This window comes from Lissotriton vulgaris, chromosome 8 (assembly GCF_964263255.1).
Source record: "Lissotriton vulgaris chromosome 8, aLisVul1.2, whole genome shotgun sequence".
NCBI lineage: Eukaryota > Metazoa > Chordata > Amphibia > Caudata > Salamandridae > Lissotriton > Lissotriton vulgaris.
Genome location: NC_141696.1, coordinates 414,241,634 through 414,259,637, shown reverse-complemented (window position 1 = coordinate 414,259,637; position 18,004 = coordinate 414,241,634). Strand labels below are relative to the sequence as shown.

Genomic DNA, 18,004 nt, shown 5'->3' with positions numbered 1-18,004 from the left:
AATAAATCAAGGGCATTCCGTACTCATGCACTAAGATTTTACAAATCCAACTACCGTTATGAAAATAAACTCCTTGTCCGGCTGGACTTGGATAAATATGTAGCAGCCTATCACGGTCTGTTTTGTTATTACTGCATATCTTTGAACCCGCTTTGGACCGTTGTCTTTTATAAAGTTAGGAATACAGTGGCATGCATTGGGCTGGGGGCTCCCCCCCTCATTCTCCTCGTTGGGGACCCATATTAGGTCGATCATGAAGCCCAAAAAGTCTACCACCACGCAGACCAACACTATGGATAATTATACAGTCCAGCCTGGAGGAGCGGAGGGCGCCCCCATGGGGATTCGGGCGGTGCTGACGAGCCATCTCTGGCCTCCAATATGCAGGCCATTCAAGGGATGGGAGCAATGTTGGAAGCTAAAATTGACACTGTCATTGTAGAGATGACACTCCAGCGGGCGGATCTAAATAAGACCTTGGAGAAGGCCACACATAATGCCACAGCAGCCTATCATGGTCTTTTCTGTTATTACTGCATATCTTTGAAACTGCTTTGGTCCGTTGTCTTTTATAAATTGACTTAAACCCTTGGTCCACGGCCACCTTTAGGGTCCCCCTTGTTTTTCTAGAAACTTTATTCCTAACAGCACCCTGAGTGGTTGCCCAGCTGTCGCCGGTGGAGCCAAAAATCTGGGGACAGGTACGACTTCTCCCAACAAGGACCTTCACTGCGGCCGAAGCGTCCAACTCACCGGGCTCTCCTCATCACCCAGGATACTGTCCACAACGTCGCTCTGTGTGCTGTGAAGGATCAAGAGGCCTTCTTCTCCCTGGATCCTGGATCAATGTTAAATGGTCGTCGGGCCTCAGCCTGGGGGTCAGACACCGCCGCGGCCCCCCACCACGTATTCCGCACTGCAGGACACCACTCGGCAGCTGCCAACGTCCGATCCCACTCCTAGTCTGGCCCCCCAACCAAAGAACAGGCGCGGGGGGCGCCAGTATCCAGCGCCGTCAATCGCGGGGTCCTATCACCTCCAGGAGTCACCACCCACAGGGGCTCGCCCCCCGCGGTCAACCAGGGCTGCCTTCTGAATGGCCAGGCCCAAGGTCCACAGTGGCGCCTCCGCCGTTGCCAGACTCACCGGGGTCCCAAAAGCAGCACACTCCGGGACCAGGTCTGCTCCAGGTCGGTGTGGGGCCTCCTCCCGGCCGCCACGCTACAGTGCCCTTGCTCGGCGCTGATACATTTGTAAGATTTAAATTGAGGGGTTTTGTCCTACGGATCCTGGCTGGACACGTTACAATTAGTAAAGAAGAAAATGCCAGGATTCGATTTCTACAGACCAGAACTGGTTTATTCAGCTGGTGTGTGCCTTCTAATATTTATTTAAAGAAGGTATGCATTTGTCATAAATCTCGCATTTCAAAACAATTTGCAAACTTTCAACAATATACAGAGGCTGAACAAATCCCTTTTACTGGGGATATGGATAAACAAAATATTTCACAATTTGATACATTTCAAAAACAATATGTGTGAACAAGACTCAATGTAAAATAATTCATAACAGTTGCGCTTTCATCATTTTTTCAAAACACAAGCATTGAATCCTATACACCAAAAATAATTAAGGTACATTCATTGTTTTATCACTATGCTGTGTGCCTACAGCCAGATGGCCGACGCGTTTCCAAACCCTTCCGTTAGTCTAATGGGTTCTTCCTCAGGGCCGGGCTGTGTACCTATGGTGTGAAATTGTGGACATTTAATATCTCCTATTTTCCTGATTTTTTACTTAGCTTCAAATGTGGACAATGTCTAAAAAATGTTTTACCTTATCTGATAGGTTTGTAGGCTGATGCTTTCAAGCACGGGTTATTGGTTGTCTTTGACTTTTCACCGTTACCTAAACGTGGTTAAGGATGGGTGAATTTAGTAAATCTATTAATTTCCACGACTTTTAATGCTCAATGGTATCTGTGGTAAGACTGCGCTAGCACTTACTTGCTTTTATTCAGTTGCTCTCTCAAAGTGGTGTTGTTAATGGGGTGTGTTTCGTGTTCCGCGGTGACTCCGATCTGTATGTTTAAAAATTCGGAATCAGTTTCACAAGTCAAAGGGAAACATTTACTGGAGTTCAGTGTTTGTTTATCTTATTCGCCTACCTTCGTGTAGCGCGGCTGGCGACCCAAGCTCCTCACTTCATTTTAGACGAACGTTCGCGTTCTGAAAAGGAATCAAGCCCATGTTGGAGTTTACTTTGGCTTTGATTCTGTGTTGCTATTACGCTTTTAAAAGAACATTCTGAGTACTTTCTTACCTCCGTTTTAGGGTCTCTTGCTGCGCTTGGGGTTCTGTGCGGCTGCTTCTCGCTCTGTGTGCTGTTACACTGATTTTGAGCTGAACACCGGAAGGAACACAGTTTCCTGTTTAAGTATATGGCTAGGGATTGTGGGATTTGTAGTTTTTAGAGAGATACTTATGTTGAGGATTTTTATTTGATAAACTGCGCGCAGTATTTTGCTCATTCCTTCTTGTTGGGTCTTTCATAATGGTGGGGTTCACGTTGGACTCAATAATTGGTTCTTTGTAATTCTGACATCTCGTTCAGGCCATCCATCACGCAATTAAATTTTAGTATTAGATAAGCCTCTTTTTTTATTAGCATGGCATCAATGTTTCCTCCTCTAGGGGGAACCTTCATGGCTTGTAATATTGTCCATTTGAACTCATTTTCGTTATGGTTCTGTTCAACAAAGTGCTGCACCATGGGTGCGGACAGTACTTTGTTCTTGATCCTAGATCTATGCTGGGATATTCGTTGATTGGCTTTTTGAGTGGTTTTCCCTATATACAATTTAGGACAAGGGCACATGACTGCATATATTACATTTTGTGTTTTGCAGTTCGAGAACTCTCTATGTGTCCATTTTATTGTCTTGAACGAAAATTCCTCTCCTTCAATTGTGTTGGGGCATGACGCACATGACCCGCATTTGTGGTGGCCTGTTACAGGCGGAAGTTTCCACAATGTGCGTAGGTCAGTTTTAGCTTTGCTGACTCCCAGATCGGCCCTTACAATCCGCTGGGCTATACTTCTGTTTTTCTTTAGGGCAAACAGGGGTTGCTCCATCGGGATTTCTGAGTTTTTTATCAAGTGCCAATTTTTTAGGATGATCGATTTCAGCTTGTTGGTGTATGGTCCAAAAGTGGTAACACATACTGGCCTCTCCAATGGTTTAATTTCTTTGTTGGGTCTCAGTAACTCGTCACGGGGAGTGTGCCATGCCCTGGTGGTTGAATGTTTTAGTAATTTATGGGGGTAACCCCTCTGCTGTAGTTGATCACTCAGTATTTGTGAGTGGATCAGAAAATCTTCCTTTCTAGAGCAATTTCGTCGAATTCTCAGCATTTGTCCGTATGGCAAGTTGGATTTTAAACTTTTAGGGTGGTAGCTGGCATAATGTAAGATTGTGTTCTTGTCAATATCCTTACGATGTAAGGTGGTGGTCAATTCATTTTCGTGGGGGAAAACCACAACATCTAGGAAAGTAAGCGATGTTTTGCTACAAGTCATTGTAAATTTTATGTCTGGGTGTCTGGTATTGAGCCACTGATGGAACTGGGTCAGCGTTTCCTCTGACCCCTTCCATTGGCACCAGATATCATCAATGAAGCGATACCATTTGGTAATGTTTTGGAGGAATGGATTGTTGCGGTAGATGAAACGCTCCTCATACAGGGCCATGAAGAGCACCGCCATTTCTGGGGCATAAGGACACCCCATGGCAGTGCCCTTCACCTGCACGTAGAACGTGTCCATGAACCGGAAGTAGTTCTTTTTGAGAGCTATTCTCGCTAAGTTGATGATAAAATCTGTGGGGACTCTATGCGGTCTGGGGCGTGTGTCTAGAAAGTATTCCATTGCTTCTAATCCTTCTTGTTGAGGGATTTGGGTATAGAGGGAGGTTACATCAAAGGATACCATCACCTCTTGATTTCCATCCTGGCATTTTCTTCTTTACTAATCGATACATTTGTAAGGGCATCAGCACCCGGCCGCTCAGCTCCGCCGCCTCAAGAAAGTTAAAACTGCCGGCGGGCCCCACCTCCATAAGCCCTGGGCCTTGTGCTTGCTGCCATCCGGTTCCGCCGAGCCCCTCCTCCACCCGGCCCACGCTGGTACGCGAGGCCGGCGCCCCACTCCTCCCACTCCACACGCACAGGCCTCGTGGAGTTTCACACTGCCCGGCGCCGCTACGGGGCCGCCCGTCGCCGCCCGAGGACCAGGAGAGCACCCCTCAGCACCGAAGCACCCGCGCTACCGTAATCCGCTGTGTAGTTAAGTGCAGCTACAGGATTGAAGGAGGATTTTCGGGGCTTTCAGTTTGCCCTGTGCCCGCCGCGATGTTATGCGGCTATCTTGGTTGCCGCCAGGCCACGCCATCGTGTCACTGCATTTGTAGTACGTTTTAAACCGTTTGAGCTAGAAGGATTTTTGCTAAAATCTGAACATCTGAACATAATGCAGCAGATGATGGATTGGGTGACAAATGTGGCAAAATTATAACTGTGCAGAAAACGCTGTAGTCGCATACTCACATAATTTCAGTGGCCCTGGAAGTCTGGAGTGAAGCAGTACGTAAACCAGTATATACATATTCATGAGTGCATGCAGTTATTGTCTGTTACATACTACGATTACATAAAGATACTGGGTGATAGGGTGGATTAAAATACACAAAATGAAGAATCAATCAGAAAGCTTGGTAAAAATTACATAAATGACAAGTTATAATCTTGAAGTCCAGTCAAAGTACAAACAGCCTAGAGCACCAGGTTTAGGGTGGTATGTCGTCGACTTTCTTTGGGGGAACACAGGATCTCAAAAAAATCCTAGCTGTGTATTTTGCCTCTTCACTTGCTTGGCCTGAATGTATTACTATCGATGCATGGGGCTGCACGGTCCATGATATACTATTTTTGTTGCACAATCCAAACTTCAAATAGAAACAAGCATTGTAAAAGACAATTGGCCTGACCTTACCAAGATTTTGTTTTAAACATTTGCAATACGTTTTAAGCATGTAAAGGAAATGAAAAGCCTGTGAAACCGTTCAACCTACTCTAGTGCAGGAAAGCTAAAAAGCCATGGAACAGGTGAAGGCCAGTACTATGCAGTGCATGCTTTGCAGGTAATAAGTCAACACTATGATTAAGCACTTCATAAATGATAATGATGATAATGATAATGCTATTTATAGAGCGCACAAATACCAAAATGGTGTCTTGGCGCTAAGGACAGCAAACAACCCCACAAAGCACCCCTCACTGAAACAACCACGTTTTCAGGCTTTTTCTAAAGCTCAGGAGGGAACTGGCCTTCCTGATCTCAAGTGGAAGAGAGTTCCTCAACTTGGATGTACTGTACTGGAAGCTCCGCCCGCCCCAGTGCAAGGTCCGGATTTTAGGCACCACCAGCAGTTTTGCCCCCGTACAACGGAGCTGTCTAGCTGGCTGATACCACACAAAGAGCTTCTGAAGAAAAGACGGACCATTCTGCATCAGGGCTTTATAGGCCACACATAGAGCCTTAAATTTGATTTGTTGCACCACTGGAAGCCAGTGCAGCTTCCGAATTTCCTCTGAGACAGACTTCTACTGAGGCAGATTCAACAAGAGGCGAGCCGCCGAATTCTGCACTACCTGGAGTTTCTTCAAACACTGCTTCTGAGCATTCATATAAAGCTCATTGCAGTAGTCCAGCTTTGACTGTATAAGGGAGGTAATCACCACTTTCTTGGTATGAGCTGGAAAATCAGGTAGTACCTTCCTAATTTTCTTTATGAGGAAGTAGGAAGCAGACACAATGGCATTTGTTTGTTGAGCAAACGTCAGTCTGTTGTCAAACAACACACCCAAGTTTTTTGTCTTTGCCGGTGGAGTAGACGGGGCACCCATTTCTACTGGCCACCAAAGATTACTCCAGGAGGGCTGTAGATTGCCTTCTTGTCAGAATTTAATTTGAGGCAATGCCTACTCGTCCAATTGTTTATTGCAGCCATGCAGTTTTGAAACTGCAAAGCAGGAGGGATCTGTTTTTTTAAATGCTGCTACCACAATCTGAGAGTCATCTGCATAAGATGTTAACATAAAATCAAAGTCCCTAACCAACGGAGCGGGTTCAGAGATGTAAACATTAAATAACGAAGGACTCAGCAAGCTGCCCTGTGGTACTCCGCAGGGCAGCAGGTAAGGATCTGAGTTGAAACCATCGAGAGACACTGTCGATCTCCTCTCCTGCAAAATGGAAGCTAGCAGTGCCAATGCCATGCCGTCCACACTCAAGCTTTTTAATCGGTGAAGCAGAAGAGTATGATCAACAGTGTCAAACGAGGCGGAAAGATCGAAGAGAATCAATGCGGCAGTGCCTCCTCCATCCATGACACCTCTGATCTCTTCGGTCGCCTTAATGAGCACTGTCTCAGTGCTGTGTTCCTTACGGAAACCAAACTGAGAATGATCCAACAGCCCATTATCATCAATAAACTGAGTCAGGGAGCTGAGCAATGGGACGGTAATTTAACGTGTTGGTAGCATCTAGAGTAGGCTTTTTTAATAATGGGAGAATAGATGTTTCCTTCCAATTTCACGGGAAAACTACCTGAAGAGAACATCCTGTCGAAAATATATGAAAGCACAGGGCTCACCAAGTCTACCAGCTCTTTCAAAAAGGCAGATGGGCATGGATCCAAAGGTGAGCCTGCCTTGGAATCCAGTATATAACGGCTCACCATAGCCGCCGACACAGGAGAGAACTCAGTAAGACTACTCATGCCGTTATCCAAAACCTGCCCCTTAAATGCCATTTATGGACATGTACCATCCTTAAAAACACAAAAAATATCCAGAACTTTAGTTTTGAAGGTGGAAGCCATATCATTAACAAATTGTTGGCTCCCCAACTTACCCAGTGCTTTAGGAACGGTGAGTTTGTTAATGACTGCAAATAATTATTTCGAGGAGTATTTTGCAGAGACAATCTGGGATTTAAAGTGCATGCTTTTTTCCGCAATCAGAAGATCTTTATAGGTCCTAAGTACTATCCTATAAGCCTGCTTGTCTGAGTCAAGATAGTTCAATCGCCAGCGACGTTCCATGCGGCGACAGTTCTGTTTCTCCTTACATAGGAGATCAGACAACCAAGGTGCCGATTGAGCGGCCCGGTTGCAGGAGATCTTCTTTACAGGAAAAGCTGAACTAATAGCATCAGACAACCAATTAGTGTAGTTATTAACCCCAATATCCACATTATCACAGCATTGTGGCGAGGACCACTCCAGTGTGGTTCGGAGGACTGTTTTATCTGCTTTGCTCCAGGCTTTGCAGGAGGCTACCGGTGGCATAGACTTGCTGACCTGACCGGAGTAGCTTCTGGGGAAGTTGAAACTAATAAAGGAGTAATCCGACCATAAGAGAGGAATCCCCGCTTTGATTTTAAGCCCCTTAATAGATGAGAAAATCCCATCCAACGTATGTCCCACCACATGAGTGGGAAAACCCACTAATTGGGGCAGTCCAACTACGTCTAGTGTGTCTAAAACATCGCCATCTCTTTATTGTCAAGGTCCTCTAAATAAAAATTAAAATCACCCAAAATAGTAAACTTCTTATTGGCCAGAATGGTTTCTAGCATCTCATCGAGATTTGCTAGAAAAGTAGTTTTGGTCCCTGGAGGACGATACACAAGAATGCCCTTAAAGGACAGATTAGCACTGAGTCTGAACGTAAATTGAAGTGCCTCAAAAGCGGGAGAGGAAAAAGGGTGAACAGTAACTAAAAAGCATTCTCTAAAAATAATTGCTACTCCTCCACCTCTTTTGTTCAAAGGCCTATCCACTCTGACAAATCTATACCCCTCTGGTGTAGCAGTAATAAAGTCTTGGTCAGAAGCAGCATCTGCCCATGTTTCTGTTATAAAAAGCATGTCCAGCCCCACATTTTCTATCAATTTGGCTATTTCATACCTATGTTTCCCTAAGGATCTTGCGTTTACGAGCCCGCCCTGCAGCATAGTTTCATCCCAAGAGTTAAACACCTCAGTGGACTGATCACTCACAGAAATATCTGATAAAGAGTAATCCTTCTTGGTCGTAAAAGCAAATCCACAATCCGCGCAACTACTATTGTCCCTCATACCAAACAAACCGCAACCCTCTCTTACTTGATTGAATGCGTTAAGTTCTTACCCTGAGTAGGTTACCCGGTTCCTAAGCAAATCGGCAGCAATTTGTGCACTGTGCACGGTCCAGGCGCGGACGGGCGCAAACGGGCTTGCCTTAGGGGCGACGCAGCGCGCCCTCTGCGCGCGTCCGCCAAATAGGTGAATATATAGCTTCCTTCCGGCAGACGACTAGACCGCGTCCTGCCGGAAGTGGAGTTATGAGAGCAAGAGAAACCGCCCTCCGCACAAATGGCACAACAGCCGCGGCGGACCGGGGTCGGTCACAAGCAAAGAAGTAAATAAAACAGCAATTAGATTGGGCAAAACAATGTCTAAAAAACAGGTTAAAAAATCAGCCTCCCATTAGCAACGCCAGCAAGGCTACTTGAGTCTGCTGCGTGACTGCCACCTAGGTGGATATATAGCTTCCTGCAGGTGGACGACTAGACCGTGTCCTGCGGAAAGTGGAGTTATGAGGGCAAGAGGAACCGTCCTCCGCACAAACGGCACAACAGCCGCGGCGGACCGGGGTCGGTCACAAACAAAGAAGTAAATAAAACAGCAATTAGATTGTGCAAAACAATGTCTAAAAAACAGGTAAAAAAATCAGCCTCCCATTAGCAACGCCAGCAGGGCTACTTGAGTCCAAAAATTGCATGAGGATAATTTCTAAAAAGAACAAGTAGAAAGACGTTCTTTTGTGTAGAGATGTCATATAGAGTTAGAGTGTGGCATGTAGTCATGGCCACATGTAGAATGTAGAATGTTAGGATTTAATAGGTTATTCAGTTATAACTACAAACGGAACAGAGGAGCAGAAAAGGAGGAGCTGCTCCGATGTATAAAGAATAAGCATTTTTGTTTGCAATCCAGGCTCTGCATCATTATAGATTGCCGATGAGCGCCAATTGGACTGACACAAACTCCCAAACGCTAAAAGCTACTCTGTGCCGGTAAAAATGCAAACAAATTTAACTGCGGCTGTTAGAAATGGACTGAAACCACAAGTCAGCATAAGCAGCATAAAGGAGGCAAAAGCATGGGGCAAAAGTGTAAGCAGCCTTTTTTGAAATTCTTAATTATCAATTGAATAGAAGAGCACTCATCATAATAAGCATGCGCTGAGCTGCAGATAAAACAAATCATTGGAGCAGGCACCTTAAAGATCTTGCAAGATCTTGTTGTCCCACTCAGCAGCCATCTTGAAGGCAGGCAGGAAGGAAATGAACGCAAGAATTGGAACATCAATGCCAAAAGGGCCACAACACCATATTAAAGTCAGGCAAAAATCAGAAAATATGCAGAAAACAACACAAAATTTGAAATAAATACCGCAGAGTGATTATTGCTTTACAATAGTACAAAAAACCCCTAGAAAATACAAGATTTAAAAAAAATAAAATTACCAAAAAAAAAGTAACAAGAAGAACTAAGGAAAAGTGTGTATATATATATGTATATCTTCCAAAAGTTCGAAATCAACACAGCAAAGCTCACACTGAAGACGAAAAGTGAGTGAAGCCAAAAACTCCGTGCTTTCGTTTCAGTGCATTTTATTCGTGAAGAATAACAGACCACCAGTCACCATTTTTTTTTTTTTCGTTTCAGTGCATTTTATTCGTGAAGAATAACAGCCCACCAGTCACCATGACGCGTTTCACCTCAGCCGAGGCTTGATCACATGTCATGCAGAGGAGAAAGGAAGTGACATAAATAGTGCAAGTGATCACATGATCAGTAGTACATCCTTCACAAATTAAAGTGATATTCAACAATTTATAATAAAGGGCACAGTGCCCTGCCATCACATTATTCATATCCTTAGTTATCAACTCGAATCATTTCATGTCAACATTTCATGTATATCTTCACTACCGTTTTTATAATATTATGTGCAAAAGAGGCAAACAATTACAAAATCTCAGATTAATTCTAAAAAAGTCGTTTTTTTAAAAAAAATCCTTAATTCATATATTTACAATAAATAAATAGTTCAATGTTGTTTTCAATAAATATTATAAAAAAAACATGGAAAAAGCCTCATGAATCCCAGAAAGAACTTCCATACACTTGAGTATTTCATAAAACTAGCATTCTACTATTCATAAGTATTAATGCAGTAGTTGAGAATCGAATTAATGCAACAGCATAGTTAGAATAATACCCCAGTGGGTAAAGGCAATATGTACCATCTACAGAGAAATCTGTAGCATATTCACTTGCTCCATGCTATTTCCTTTGGGGTCGTTAATGTAAACGTAAATTAAAGTGACAGTGCAACAAAAATTAAAATATTAATCATAAAATTTCATTCATAAGCAGGCTGCCGAATGGGTTCATATAGATCTTATGGCAACTCATCGAGTACACTGTCCACCAGCAAAGTACATTAGAAGTTTCCTCACTGAATCATAAACATGTGTACAGGTCTTCACTGCTATTGAGCCCTCCAGGCTGCTTGCTATTAAGCTTGAGGATGTACCGGGTTTCTAAGAGATGCAGTTTGCCATCTCTATCTCCCCCCCTCCTCAATGGTAAGACAGAGTCCACCAAATAATATTGCAGCAAGTCTGGGTTGCTCTGATTGCATTTCTCGAAGAGTCTCGCTACTGGATAGGGCTGATCTTTCCCTGAGATTGCACGCAAATGCTGTAGGATGCGCTTGTGGGCAGGAAGACGAGTACTCCCAACATACTGTAAGCCACATGGGCACAGTAGTATATACCCCACGAATTCGGTTTTACACCCCAGCTTTTGTTTGATAGCAATCGGTTTATCTTGGAAGGGACTTACATAATGGGTCTTATTGATGGCATGCTTACAGGCCTTGCAGATCTGGCATTTCTTGAAGCCTGTAATGCGTTCCCACCATTTCTTGGGAATGTCCAGAGTGTTACTGACAATAGCACTGCCTAGTGAGGGTGACTTTCTAAAAGTGATATCTGGTCTACTCTTCACTAGGTCACCAATCACTGGATCCCCTTGTACAAGGTTCCAGTTTTTGGAAAAGATCCTGTGAATCTCAGCATGTTGCTGACTATATGTAACAATCGCCCTGCACTGCATTTTCTCATTGGTTTCAGCTGTAGTTTCAACTATAGTTGTAGTGTCAGGACAACTTCCCAATGTCTGTTCTCGTGTCAATTTAGTTGTTTTCCTTATAGCATCATCTATCATTTTATGGCTATATCCTCTTTCCAAAAAACGCATTTTGCATAGATTCTGGGCCAGCTTACATTCATTTTCTGTGCTGCAGATGCGTTTTATTCGCAACATCTCCCCATAGGGGATGCTACGAATAAGATGGCGGGGATGATGGCTGGAGGCATGTAACAGGGTGTTACCTGCAGTTGCCTTTCTGTGTAGTTTGGTCTCTATTCTGTTCTTTTCAACATAGACTTCCACATCCAGAAAATTTACTGAGTGATCACTCATAGTTGAGGTAAACTGTAGGTTTAAATCATTTACATTCAGTTTTGCAACAAAGTCGACAGCACTTTCCATCGAACCCCTCCAGATAAAAAAAGATCGTCTATATACCTGAGGTACAGTATTACATGCTGTTCGACGGTTGTTCTGTGCTGTCCCATCAGGGTCTTCTCCTCCCACAGCCCCATGTGTAAGCACGCGAAGCTGGGGGAGAAGCAAGACCCCATGGCCACCCCCCTCAGTTGTTGATAGGCCTGGCCCCCGAATGTAAAGAAATTCTGTTCTAGACATAATCTCTACATTCCCATAAGCATTCTATTGTGCTGTGTGTTGTGTATGGGACGTTTGTCTAGAAAAAACTGCACCGCCTTTAAGCCATCCGTATGCCTGATAGATGTATACAAAGAACATATGTCCAGTGTCATCGTCAAATAATCTTCATTCCAACATAGCTGAGATAATTTGCACAAAAAGTCAGTCGTATCTCTTATATAGGAGTTCAATCCTTTAACCCACTCCTTAAGAAGAAATCAATGTACCTTGATATGCTCTTGGTCGCGCTGTCAATCGCCGATATTATTGGCCTCCCAGGTGGAACAAGTGAGTCTTTGTGGACCTTTGGAAAAAATTGAACGTGGGTATCACAGGGAAATCTTTTTTGAGGAATTTAAACTCATCCAATGTGATTAATCCACTACTGCGCCAGCCCATGAGTTTGGCATTGAGATCATTCCAGGCCATTTTAATTGTAGTGATGTTTGTTTTGCGGTAACAGGCGCTCAGGTGTTTTTCAGCTTCCGCCATATATTGATCACGTCCCCATAGGACAATATTGCCCCCCTTGTCCGCCTGTTTCACTACCAATTTTTCATCCGATTTTAATTTCTTAATCAGGAGATTATAGCACTGGTTCTGTCTTGCAATGGCTTGGCTCCTTTTGTTGGTACTGATGTACAGTTTTTTAAGGTCCTCCACCATTAGATCCTGATAAATGTCCAGACTGTCATGGACAGAGATGGGGTTGAATGTGGATTTGGGTTTGAACGGTGTTCGAGCCGTGCTTATCCCAGTAGTGGTATTGGGCAAAGAGACAGTAGCCGTCCCATGTTATTCATTTTGTAGCTCCCAAATTTCTTCGAAGGATGGAGCGTCTCCTGCCATCAATAAAGTGGGACTCAGTGGTGTCTTTTCAGCGTCCTTTTTATGTGGTCGAAGACGATGGAATTTGGCTAGTTTGAGTTTCCTCACAAATCTGTAGGCGTCCATGCGTGTGCCTGCATAGTCAAAGGTTCGTGGCGGACAGAAGGAGAGCCCTAAACCCAGAATCTTCGTTTCTTTAGGACTCAAGATGGTGCTGGTCAAGTTTATTATTGAGGGGGTCCCTGTTGTTTGCCCAGCTTCTTGCTCGACCACTTCCGCTGATTGTTCTTTGTCGCGCCACTTTTCTTTGTGACGTCGTCGTCGCTCAGACCGTTTGCGGTTTGTACTTTTCCTGAATGTGCAAACTTTACTCTCGGTCTTAGAGTATCGTGTCAGGCCTCGCACAGGCGGCTCACTTCCTGTGCAGGTGTAAGTGCGGTAAACCCCAATGGAGTGTTGCGTTGTTCACCATCTGCCTCACTGCCTTCTGTGGAACTCAAACTAACGGATGAGGCTGAACTCATATTACCCTTTGTTGTGTTTCCACGATTACCAGCCCTCAAATGGCCTTTGGATTTTTCAAATCTTCGTGCAAAGGTAAATATGCGACCGTTCAAATAGTCCAGCCTGTCTCTCTCAAATTTAAAAGCTTTATGCTTCTTTATTATTTCCTCCTCCTTTAGAAGCCGGGAATCCATTTCTTCCCTCATCTTTTTCATGACGGCATCATTCTCCCCCAGGTTCTCCAATTCCGCTTCCACGGTTTCAATCTCACTTTGAATTTTGACCCGATCACTTTCCGCATATTTTACTAGAATCGTCATGAGTTTTGCCGACGATTCTAGATTAGCCGCTGCACACTCTTCAAGCATGCGTGGATCGGGGGTCTCGTAACTAGGGGCGAGGGTGATCTGGAGGCCACGTGGCACGCGGCCAACTTCCAAATACATAGATAAGGACTTGTTCTCCCACCATTTAGAAGTCTCTTTCTTTGTAAGTTTTTCCAGTTTGCGAAACAAATCGCGAGCAGTTGGATTAACAGTACTTGTGACGTTTCCAAGTGATGTTGATGCTGTGGCCCCCCCAGCCGGGGTGACGAACACAGATTCGGCAGCCTGCTCCCTGCTCCTCAACACGGGGGCTGATATGGTGAATACGGCTTATGTCAAATCGCACTAAAAACGAACAAACTCAGTCACATAGAAATACTTTCCCGGGACTAAGTGCGTGCACACTCCTCACTGCGCGTTTCTTAAGCAACCATACCTCGACCCGGTTGCCGATGTATCCCTGTGACGTTCAGATACTTGGCTCCTCCAGTCAAAGTCGGGTGTGTGCTTCTCTCGCAGGGTCTTCTTGCGGCTTCCTCCACACCGGAGTACGATATCCGGCTCCGGGTCACGGAGCCTTTTGCTTCCCGCCGTTTCTCGCCACTTGCAGAGGAGGGGATTTACTTGTACCCTGGAAGCCACCGGGTACACAATATCTTCCAAAAGTTCGAAATCAACACAGCAAAGCTCACGCTGAAGACGAAAAGTGAGTAAAGCCACAAACTCCGTGCTTTCGTTTCAGTGCATTTTATTCGTGAAGAATAACAGCCCACCAGTCACGCTCCCATACAAATACTTGGGCAACCAATCAATAACCCATATACTTAAGCATATAGCTACTGATCAACACATGCAGCAGTTTACAGAACAACAGATATAATGATGCACAAATTAAGACAGTTTAGTCACTAACCCATGCTCTCAGTGAGACACATTTAATCACTCTCTCATACAGTCAGTCATGCACCTACTAAATCCTTCATCCAGACACTTATACATCCACTCATTCTTCAATATGTAAGACATATTTTAACTTTACAGAAACATACAGTCACTGGATGATGTCATCAGTGATGTCATCAGTGATGTCACTGACCATGTCATGAATGATGTAATATGTGGCATCGTCAGCAGTGGATTGCGGGTGCGCAATATATAGTTAGTGCAACTAACTATATATGCGAATTTCAATGGTTTTGTGTGAGTAAAATAAGGTTTTGTAAATGCTAATCCCTAACTATATATGGTCTATAACCTATGGTTTTGTCAGTGAATTTTCAAGGTTTTGTAAATGCTAATTCCTAACTATATATGGTCTATAACCTATGGTTTTTTCAGTGAATTTCAATGGTTTTTTAATAGCAAATATCAAAAGCTGTAAAATGTATTCTTCTTTTAAAGGAAAAATATATTTTATATCTTTTTAATATAATTTTTTATGCATCTGCCAAACCCTGACCTCTTAATAGTGCACTGTGGTGGAAATGATTTGGACACTTTGACTGGGGTTGGTCTGGAAATGCTTTTAAAGGACACCTTTCATCAATTGATGACACTTTTTCCCCAAACTGCCTTGGTATATTCCAATATATGCCAAAGACAGAAATGGAACTGGTCCAACCAATTTTGTCCACAATTTGAGAAAGCACGGAAACATGTGAATAAATCTGTTTAAGCTTACATGAGAGACTTTAGAATGGGTTTAATATACAACAATAACTTGCGTTACAACATGCAAGACATCTACAGAGGAGATGGTGTGCACTTCTCCGATGAGGGGAATAGAATATTCCTCCTGAATTTAAAACTGTGCATTGGAACCTACTTGTAGGTACCTAAATTAGCCACAGAACCCAATAGTTCTTTTCAGAGCTACCCTACCTCTGATCATTCAAAACGTTTTTCTTTTTCTAACTTTTTTCACTATTTTTCACCAAAGTACGCTCCCCGGTTCGCTTACCGGTGCGCGTACCGGGCGCTCCCCACGCGAATTTTTCTTTTCATTTTTTTTTTGCCTATATGACCGTCCTAAGCCCCCCTCAGAAAACCTAGAGGGTCAGGAAGTGTCTTCCCTGCCCCCTTCTACCCATTCCGAACATTGTTTGCCCTCCATCTTGTGTCACAATTCTACCGAAACACAAAATGGAGGACTCCCGTAACGCTGCCGGTACGCGTACCGGGGCGCGCACTGGTGAGCGCTCACTAAAAAAAGGCGGGAAAGTAATTTACAGAAAAACCACTGGAGACACTTTCATCAAATATAGAATAGGCCCTACTACATAGCAGTCCCTACCATTTACCCAAATTTGATGGAATTCCATTGAGAAAATTATGCTGTAGGCCTGACTAAATATCCCGAGGTACATTACATGACAAAAACGCATATGAAGTGTTAGAATTGACAACCAATTAAAATGTTACTTTCATTTTCTACTATTATTTCAAGACATTTGATTGGTTAAGTACCTGAATATATATAAAGAAAGAGAGAGAAACACAGCCATTTTGACTACTACTTCCTGAAGTACATTTCAAGAGCATTTTCACTGACAACTTTAACTTCTTTTTCAGAGGTAAGATATAATTTGAAAAAATTGAAAGGAGAACTATGTTATGCACTTTAAATTAATTTAGGAAAACGTTTTCAGATAGTTACATACTGTCCCTCTATAAGAGTTAGTCATTGAGAAAGACTTAATTATTTAAATTATTGATTGAGTTAGGCTTCTGTGTTATAATTATGAATTTACTTAGGCTTCATCACAGGCACTTTTTAATAGTTCTACTTCCTGCCTGAAACCATGCACTGCCCAAAGATAACTTCACTGTTAAAAACTCACAAGTACCTGTCTGAACTTAAACCCAACAGTGCCCTATCTCCACTGATATATTTATTTTTTATGCAATTTACAGCAAGAAAATGGAAGCACAGCAAAAAGAAAATATAATTTCATTTCAAATTAAGATTGAAAACAATCCTAACGAAGAAAAAGAAGAAGTAGACTTTATGGATGAAACACTAGACCAAGAATTAATAAAATGTGCTGAAGAATGTGATTCTTGGAATGAAAAGGAGGACATACCTGGTGATTTAATGTTACAAATTCTCTTAAATTTTGAAAAATCAGAACAATAAATTTAAATTTTACAAGTTAAAATTGTTTGAGACATTATTCTTTTTAATATGAAAATTATTAAATAGTACCCAAAAAGATAAAATATAAAGTGAGACTTAAAATATACTGTGCAACTTTTTTGTGTTACATAGTAAGTTTGCTCATAGTTACTTCCTTTCTCCCACTATATTATCTCCAATGTGTATTTAACATCTCTTTATCATATACTGCCTCCATGTTCTTTCTGCTTTCCTGACAGACTATGCTATGAATTCCATATACCACAATACCATCTGAAACAACATGCAAGATATCTACAAAGGAGACGGTGTATATTTATTTTTAGACTCTGCATTGGTACCTACATGTTGGTACTTAAATAAAAAAAACAAAAAAAAAAACAACAAAAAGAACAATCAATAAACATACAATATTTGAAAATTCTTTCATTCTTTTTTCCCTATATTACGCTCCCCAGACCGCTTCCCGGTGCGCGTACCAGGCGCTCCCCCCGAAAAAAAACGATAATAAAAATAATTTTTTTTTGCCCCGCGGGGCCCTTTTAAAGCCCCCTCATCTAACCTAGGGGGTCAGGGAGGATGTACTCTGCCCCCTTATGCTCATTTCCCCCTTTGTTTTTGCCACCTCTTGTGTCTCGATCCTACCGAGACACAAGATGGCGGCCGCTCCGGACTGTTTAGAATGTTCACAGTCACCGGGGAGCCAATCCGCTTCTCCTCGCGAAGTTCCGTTACGCTTCAGGTACGCGGACCGGGACGCTAACCGGGACGCTGTCACAGATATATATATTTTTTTGAACGTTAATTTCTCAAAATCCACTGGAGCACATATCTTGAGACCTAGCAAAGGCACATCGGGCTACCAGTCCCTGCAATTTTGTCAAGTTTCATAGAAATCCATTCAGCCGTTCGAGCTAAAAGTGAGTCCAACCGCCCTATGGAAAACTCAATGTTAAAAACACGTTTTGAGACCCCCCTTTTTTCTCGGCCCCCACTTCACGAAACTCCCCCAAACTTTCAGAGGCCGCTCAGAAACAAAATGTGCCATTTTCCTGGAAATTTCAGCCAATTCCGTCCTTCAACGCCAAAGTTATTCAACATAGAATTTTCAGAAATCCCTATTAAAAAAAATCTTAACTATATATACCTACTGGCGACCCCCAGTAGGTAATATTTATATATATATATATATATATATACTAGCAGCCCACCCCGGCCTTGCCCGGGGCAGAAAGGGGCT

At 43.1% G+C, this 18,004-nt stretch overlaps 1 long non-coding RNA gene across 1 annotated transcript; it reads right to left on the bottom strand.

Moving 5' to 3' along the window:
* Positions 1–1,584: 1,584 nt before the first annotated feature.
* LOC147697107 (uncharacterized) lies at positions 1,585–2,388 on the bottom strand. Its single transcript, XR_015299140.1, has 5 exons — positions 2,326–2,388; positions 2,171–2,231; positions 2,010–2,083; positions 1,840–1,911; positions 1,585–1,747 (listed from the first exon to the last, which is right to left on the bottom strand). It is a non-coding gene; the product is annotated as an uncharacterized LOC147697107 (long non-coding RNA).
* Positions 2,389–18,004: the final 15,616 nt, after the last annotated feature.